The sequence below is a fragment of the Megascapheus bottae genome, chromosome 5 (genome assembly GCF_031878675.1).
Source record: "Megascapheus bottae isolate mThoBot1 chromosome 5, mThoBot2.hap1, whole genome shotgun sequence".
Lineage (NCBI taxonomy): Eukaryota > Metazoa > Chordata > Mammalia > Rodentia > Geomyidae > Megascapheus > Megascapheus bottae.
In genome coordinates, this window is record NC_143513.1 from 80,834,270 (window position 1) to 80,841,886 (window position 7,617).

The 7,617-nt window shown below is 45.3% G+C and overlaps 1 long non-coding RNA gene across 1 annotated transcript; it reads left to right on the top strand.

Moving 5' to 3' along the window:
- The first annotated feature begins 309 nt into the window (after nt 1–309).
- Nucleotides 310–6,002, top strand: LOC150063747 (uncharacterized). Its single transcript, XR_016535579.1, has 3 exons — nt 310–407; nt 503–667; nt 2,398–6,002. It is a non-coding gene; the product is annotated as an uncharacterized LOC150063747 (long non-coding RNA).
- Nucleotides 6,003–7,617: the final 1,615 nt, after the last annotated feature.

Here is a 7,617-nt window from a genome sequence, read left to right on the forward strand (position 1 = left end):
TCCCCGGAGGGGGGGCTGGGCGGGGGACTCTCCGGAGGGGGGGCTCTCCGGAGGGGGGGGCTCCCCGGAGGGGGGGCTGGGCGGGGGGGGGCTCTCCGGAGGGCGGAATCTCTCTGGAGGGGGGGCTCCCCGGAGGGGGGGCTGGGCGGGGGGGGCTCTCCGGAGGGGGGGAAATCTCTCCGGAGGGGGGCTCTCCGGAGGGGGGCGGGCCGTCGGGGCGGGGGGGGGCGCGCCGGCTCCGGCCCTCCCTCCCGCCCCCCCCAGCCCAAGGGCCGTGAAAACAAAAAACGAAACAGAAAGGCGAGGCAGAAACTTGGTAGGATTTCTTTACAGCCGCGCTTCCCCTCCCATTAAAACAAAATGACCAGAAAGCGCTGTTAGCGGCTGGGCGATGGTCGGGTGTGTAGGTAATTCCTGTCTTAGGTCGTGCGTGTGTAGAGGTGTGCCCCCCCCAAAAAACAACAAAAATCCGTGTAACAGGGCAATTTTCTACGTTTTTCAGAGCCCTTGGAATGTGGGTATCTTTCTTTTTCTTGAGAAAACAACAAGGACTGCTGCGCATCCCTCCATCCGGCCTCTGCAGCCTCTTCCTCGGCCTCTTCCCGTGTCCTGCCACCTGGGGAAGGGGAGAGAGGCGGAGAGAATCCGTGGTGCCTCTGGGGGACGGGTGAGGGGCCTGCCAGGCTCCCCAGGGCCTGCCACCTCCCCAGGGCCTGTCAGTCACCTCCCCAGGACCTGTCAGTCACCTCCCCAGGGCCTGCCACCTCCCCGGGCAGTGGTGAAGAGCCAGGGAACGCAGTGTAGATTGGGGTTTACTCACCACACTCCTGCCACATGTCTGTATTCCATATCTGTAATGATCTGCTCTAGTTCAGTAATGACCACAAAAGAGTCCCTGTTCTCCTGGATACTTGCACCCCAGTGGAGGGTCCGTTTAGTGGGATCTACAGTTTGTTTGCTGTTTCTTCTCTATCTGTGGCAAAACTATGGGCACTTCCTAATGAAGGCATACGCTTAGTTGTTCTTATTTTGTTTTAAATCTCAAGTTTTTCCACCCTGCGATACAAATCTTAGCAGACATGACACAAGAAAGCCAAGTTAGCATTGCTGTTACTCTAAAACTCATAATGGGAAACACTGCCATATTTTAGCTCAACAACACAACATATTATAATACCCAAAGCAGAGACACAGCCATTACTCAGAGCTCTTCTCTAACAGATGCATTTGAATCTCGAGACCATCCCTAACCTGCTTCTTCCACCATGGGTGTTTCTTGGTAGCCTCACCTCTTAACAGCATCACGCACTTTGGCCAACTTACGTCAAAAAATAATTTGATTTGATCAAAAAGAAAATGGACTTTGTGTGAATGAACTGAGAAAATGCTTCCTCTTGAAGCATCCAAAAATTAATTTTTTAATGTTACACAAAAGTTCTTTCTAGAATGACTTCCATTTACAATCATTGTATGTCTGGCTTCTACATTAAAAAGCTCTTTGTAAGGCATGCACCATGGCTAACGTCTGCAATCCTAGCTACTCAGGAGGCTGAGATCTGAGCTTTAAGGTTCAAAGCCAGCCCTGGCACAAAAGAACCTGAGACTCTTATCTCCAGTTAACCTCTAGTAAACAGGAAGTGGGGCTTGGCTCAAGAGTAGTGCCTAGGCTGAGTTCAAGCTCCCCACCCCCAAAAAAAAGCTTTTTAAAAATTTTGTAGACTCAAACATTTTGAGGAATTCAAATATCATCTTTCCCGTCTCTTCTTTGAAGGAGTATGACAAGCTCTAAAAGGTATGGAGTGTATATGTTTGATCGTCTGGCGCAATGAAATGGAGATTCTAGCCAGGGTTACATATTCATACTTTTCAAGACTCTCTGGATGACTGATTTCTTAGCAGTTCTCAGTTTCTTCCGTAATAGAAAACTTTATCCAGAGCAGCCAATGGCACACTGCACCCCTACTTCATGCATTCCAGAGGGCAGGGGAGAGACTCGCTCATTTCTCCTTCTTGTCAAGGTCACAAGACAAAATGGAATCCTGACGCACCTTTGCAGTTGCTGGTGGGAACTCACTCTCGTGAACATGCTTGTTTGTTTATTTGTTTTGGGACTTGAACTCTGGGCCTGAGCACTGTCCCTCAGCTCTTCAGCTCAAGGTTACCCTTGAGCCACAGTGCCACTTCCAGTTGTCTACTGGTAGTTAATTGGAGATAAGACTCTCATTGACTTTAGTGCCTGGGGTGGCTTTGAACCATGATCCTCAGATCCTAAGTAGCAAGGATTACAGGCATGAGCCACAGCTCCCATCGAACACGCTTCATTTTTAAAAAGCCTTGATCATTTGTTCATAAACTACACTTCAAATGGAAATTCCCAGAACCATGTAACCCCTACAGGTGGCGTGTGGTGAGAGCACAGGCCATTTTCTCTCACCAAGATGACTGTCACTGAACGCTAGCTTATGGACTGTCCAACTGAAAAGGTGATTTTGAACATTTTGTAAGCCTGTTTTACAGGTGCTGCTTTTGAATTTAACATGGTGCCAGATGGAAATGTACTGCTCCTCACATCTCCTAGAAGAGCTCTAACCTTCATGCTTTTCTCAGAACTTCTCCTTTGTCCCTAAAGGACGAGGGAATTAAAACCATCAAAACAGACCCGGCATTTCAATGTCCACGCCCTTTCTTTCTCATTTCTCTCTTCTTTTCTCTCATTCCTGCCACAAAAGGTGAGAAATAAAACTCAGACTTTCTCTCACCGGATTTGCCAACCTTGAAGCACTGAATGTGACGGCATCAGTGTCCTTCGCATGTGGCCATCAACATGTGACACCCAACTGTGACATGGTTCCTTCCCCACAGGAGATTCCAATGTGGCCGGAAGACAGGAATGAAGAGTGGATAAGGAATTGAGTAACTGGATTAATTAACTAAATTACCAAACCAATGCCGGAAGTCCTGGCTGCTTCTTAGGATGGTGGGCTTAACCAAAACCCCTCATCTGTTTATGAAGTCCATCTCCAGTACAACCTCAATGGCACATGACTGCCTTATGTAAAGAGAAGGAAGGGGTCTAGGACTCAGGAAGCTGAGATCTGAGCATCACAGTCTGAGGCCAGTCGAGGCAGGAACATCTGTGACTCTTACCTCCAACTAACCCCCAAAAAGCTGGAAGTAGAGCTGTGGCTCAAGTGGTGAAGTATTAACCTTGAGCACAAAAACCCAGGTTGAATTAAAAAACCCTAGGATTGGTACAAAAAAATAAAAATAATTCTCCCTTCTAATCCCCCTCCATCGTGACAGCTAACATAAGTCGCCCAGCCTAACCTATACCCAAGACCTACTCTTTCCCATCCTGTCTCCAGAAACCTCAGCATTTTCTATCCCAATATGTTATCCAACAAACATAAACAAACAAATGAAGGCTTCTCTAAATAATTAAAAATAGACAAAATCAAAACAGAACCCAAATGGTTGTCTCAGCCTTCCAAGGCCCTGGACATAATGGTACACCCTACAAACATGGCATTTCGGAGGCTGAGACAGAAGGATCTCAAATTCAAGGCTATCCAGCCTGAGCTGCATAGCCAGCCTCTTGCAAAAAAAAAAAAAAAAAAAAAAAAAGCATAATCAACTTCCAGGGAACTTTGCTGACTTAGGGCTGTGTGAAAGCCATGTCTTATGATGCTAAAGCAAACATCTATGTTCTCTCAAGAAGCTAATAAGTCACTGGGCACAGGTGGCTCATGCCTGTAATCCTAGCTAGTAGTTGGGATCTGAGATTGCCTGATTGCCGTTTGAAGCCAAAACAAGCAGGAAAGTCTATGAGACTCTTATCTCTAACAAACTACTCAGAAAAGGCTGGTAGTGGTACTGTGGCTCAAGTGGTAGTGTGCTAGCCTTGAGAGAAAAAGCTCAGTAACAGCATAACAGCATGCAGCCCCTGAATTCAAGGACCCCCTACAAAAAAAAATTAGAAAAAGGAGAAGAAGCAACAACAACTAAGAGAAAATACTTGGAATAAAATTTGAAAATTAGTGTTTACAAAGTAGCACATCTCCTAGAACCGAAGGAAACTGATTTAAGAGGCAGAGTTATTATTATTGAATTGTGGGCTAGCCATTCTTAATATGCAAGACTATATCTTTGCTCCTTTTGTTTTCAACCAACTGTTCAACTACAATTCCTGATGTGACCATTTTATTGAAGAGCTGGGGACAAGAGTTAAGAGAGATTTTAATAGAAATTTTCCTGTTGCACAGAATTTGATGAATGTCTCTTTGACTAATAGAGCAGGAATTCAAAGGCCCAGGAGAAAAAATTGGCATGAACCAAAGAGAAGATCGGCACATTGTTGCTGAACAGCTGTTGAACAGCTGCCTGCTTAGGTTAAGAGCTGGGCACAGACACAAACCATAGAATAACACTTCAGGAAAAAGTGAACAGGTATCACATACAAAAAAAAATGCAAGTTTAGCTAGGGGCATGGAGAAACTTTTATTTCCTGTCATGATCTGATCTGTGCTTTTCTATTCAATTTTTCCCTTTTTATTTTTGTCCCCAACACCACACCATAGCTCTTTTGGTACGAACATTAATCATCTTTCTAGATCTCATGCTTCCAAATAACACTTGACTTGAACCTCTCAGTGTTTCTCTTTGCTGCTCTGTCAGCAAGTTTTCAACCAGAAAGGCAACTATGACATTGAATTTAAGTCCTCTAGCTAATAACAAATCCAAGATCATTTGGCTTGGCAGAATCATTTGCTCCAGAACAAGGTGAGAAATAGACCAGAGTGCACTCAGTTGCACAGATATGTTGGTAAGCATAGATCTGAATTGAACCAACAGAGAAGTTCTTTTCTCCTTTTTTTTCCCCCTTGGTCATGGGACTCTAGGCCTGGGCATTGACCCTGAGCTTGTCAGCAAAATTCTACCACCCTACTCCTTGAGCCACAGCACCACTTCCAGTTTTCTGGTGGCTGATTGTAGGTAAGAGTCTCACAGACTTTAGTGCCCTGGCTGGCTTTGAATTGCAGTCCTCAGATCTCAGCCTCCTGAGTAGCTAGATTACAGGCATGAGCCACCTGGCTCAATAGAGGAGTTCTAACCCTCTGTCTTCCAGGCTTCCTATGGACCCCGACCAAGCCCCTGAACTTCTATTTCTTTTTTGCCCAGGATGTAAACTGGGCCTATTTTATCTGCTTCCTAAGACAATTATGAGGTCCATTGATTCTTAACTATGGAATACTTTGGCACCCAGGTGTAAAGCCAAGGTCAATGAAGCCTAGTGGAAAACCCACCTTGCTGCTTGTTTTTGGATGTTGGTGAAAAGAGACATTGTCCAGGAATGTAACAATTTATCTTTATCTGGCAGTCTTCGGGAGCTGGCCTGTTGAAGAGATTGAACACTCGCAAAAGCCAAAGAGAGAGGAATTCCTTGTGCATAAATCCCTGAATGTCTATCTGGACAGGACTTAGTGTCTGCTCCACCTGTTCCTACTCATGCCACTACATGTGACTAGTCTGGCTGAGCCACTAGTCAACACAGGCTACAAAGGTAGCCCCTTTTTCTGTGGCCTGGTGGCGCTGTGCTTAGTCTATGCTTTACCCTGCATGGAAACTTTGAAAACTTGCAAGTTCAACAGTATTTTCTTTTTCCATAAGAACAGGTGAAGCAGAGAAACCACACAGATATGTTGGTTTGTTGTCTTCCAGGGTGGAAAGACTGGCAGAAGGTAGTAAAGACACAAATGTGCACTTGTGGATTCACATACAACACACATACACATCCAGGTTTCTTTTCCAGAAGAAAATGTGCCGGAAGATCTGGTTATCGCAGGCAGTCTGTACCATTTTCAAGGCTTAGCTGATTTGTAGAAAATGACTTGCTGGCTTCTGAGATGGCAGAGAAATTATGATGGTTTCTCCAAAGTAGGCCAAGAAACAAGAACTGCTTCTCAATGTTTTGATTCTGGTTTGTTTTGATCGGGTTTTTACATTTTTTTCCCACCAAGCACGGTGGCAATGAGGTTCCCTCTGAGAAGAGCCGGCTAAGTATTTTCCCTGACAAATCAGCTAAGGACTCCATCCCTCAGAAATGACCCCCAAATTTCACACTCTAAAAGCAACAGCATGTAAACTAGAATGAAAGAAGGAAATTATGTATGTATATATGCCTATTATTCTTTGTGAATGTCTTTTCATTTACCTAAAATTATATTAGAAGCCAGATTGATAAATAAAAGATGCAAAATAGTTTTAATTATCCTAAAATGACTTTTTTTTTTTTTTGCAATGTGTGTTTTATACCACTTGATTCTCTTGGCAGTCATTTTCTTCTACCTTCTGCAAAAGTCAGTTCTGAGTACACAAGGAGAAACCTAGTGGGAATACAATTGGGCGGCCATGGGGACACGTGTGGCCCCAGCCACCATTAACCTTTTGCTACATACATATGCCTTTCAAGGAGCTTAATGGATATTGACTTTGTGCTTGAGATTCACTTCCACACAGCTTGATAAAATGTGGTTAGCGTTAAGTGGTCTCCCGACTCTGACAGTTGCTTGGAAGTGGTGGGGTGGGGTGGGGAGTCACTGGACAGTGGCCAGATGGTCCCAAGCCAGTGACCCCCACGAAGAGGACTGAGGAAGCATCTGGAGGAGAAGCCTTCCAAATACATCCTGCATGCATTAAGAACTAAGTGACTGCTCCCGCTTCCCCGTCTTCTATTACCAGTGGGACGCCATTTATTTCCTTGTAATCAATTCTCAGTGCAGCATTGTGATAGACACTGAGCCTGCAAACCCTGTTCACAGCCCATCATGCCATGGTCCTTGGCCACACCCAAGGCCAATAAACAACACCAGCCCTCCAGCACACTGGGAGAGTATTGTGTCCTGAGAGTCTTCATTCTGCTTTGCAAATGTGATCCAACAGATGCCTAGAGAATGCCTGGAAGCCCGCCAAGAAAAGGAAATCAGAGAAGTTCATTAAGAATGAATTTCCAAGCCATGATCTGGCAAGATTAGGGCTTCAAGGTTTCAATATATGTATTGAAACATAGATGCAACGATGGGCCCCATTTTAGGAGGAGAAGAGTACTTACCAGGGGATTAGCAACATTACTTAGTACAGGCAATGTTTGTTAAATGAGAGATAAGAGTAGGAGAGAGAGCTGCAGGAGGAAAGTACACCACTTTACCCTTTATCAGTATTGCCGTCATGGAGGCATCATCTAAGCGTATGAAAACTGTGCTATGAAATGTATGTGTATGTGAGCTAGTCCTGGGGCTTGAACTCAGGGCCTGGATGCTGTCCCAAAGCTGCTTTTTTTTCTTTCTTGCCTGTCCTAGGGTTTGAACTCAGGGCCTGAGCACTGTTCTTGGACAGTTTTTGCTCAAGGCTAGCGCTCTGCCCCTTGAGCCACAGCACCACTTCTGACTTTTTCTATGTATGTGGAACATACATAGACTTCATGCATGCTAGGCGAGCACTCTACCACTAGGCTATGCTCCTGGCCCCCAAAGCTTCTTTTGCTCAAGGCTAACACTCTACCAGTTGAGCCGCAGCGCCACATCTGGCCTTTTTAGGGGTATAATTTATTGGCGATAAGAG